This window comes from Bidens hawaiensis, unplaced genomic scaffold (genome assembly GCF_021521415.1).
Source record: "Bidens hawaiensis isolate Kalapana, Puna unplaced genomic scaffold, B.hawaiensis_p1.1 tig00028734_1, whole genome shotgun sequence".
NCBI classification, from domain to species: Eukaryota; Viridiplantae; Streptophyta; class Magnoliopsida; order Asterales; family Asteraceae; genus Bidens; species Bidens hawaiensis.
Genome location: NW_027494700.1, coordinates 28,456 through 29,268, shown reverse-complemented (window position 1 = coordinate 29,268; position 813 = coordinate 28,456).

Below are 813 nucleotides of genomic sequence, written 5' to 3'. Positions count from 1 at the left end.
GTTTCAACAAATGGAGCAAAGGAAGAATCTTCAAAGTCGATATCATGAAAAGATATAGAAACATCATCTGATGTTTTTAGTTGATCTTGTACAAGATTATCACATAAATTAGAAGATCTTGGTATGGAAAAAAATTATTCTTCCAAAAAGCATGAACCAAATCTTTAGCTTTTACTTCAACCAAAGGTGTGAAGGAATTAAATAAACAGTCATAATCGAACATCCAGTCTGGTCCCTTGCCGGCAGGTGGTGTAGTGTATCATTACCAACAAACATAATACCATTCCTCTACACATCCATAAGAGATGTTAAATACATGTTTCTTAGGCGACGCATACCCATGAAATTAACCTTCAATGGATTTCTCTTTGAATTTTCCAGCATCACGTTTTAGCATTGTGCAAGGACATCCCAATGGTTCTAGAAATTGAAGATTCGGCCTACCGTTATTAAGAAACTCATAACTTGTCTCCTTGAGCTTCATAATCGTGAGAACACGATTTAATGTATAGAATGTGGTATTCAAATCCTTGTTTCACAATTGAACAGAAAGCTTATAATCCGCCAACATTGTTCTAGCTGATTCAATCGACGTTCTATTTTTTCCTTTCAGCTACACCATTCTGTCGTGTCACTTATGGAGAACTATATTCATGATGAATACACCGTTCAATACATAAGAAATCTAGCATACTATTCTTGAACTCTGTGTTGTTATAACTTTGAATTCGTCTCACTTTATGTTTGTTAAGCGATTTAATATTAGTGATCAAATTTTGTACTAGAACTGGTGCCTGATATTTTGTACTTATA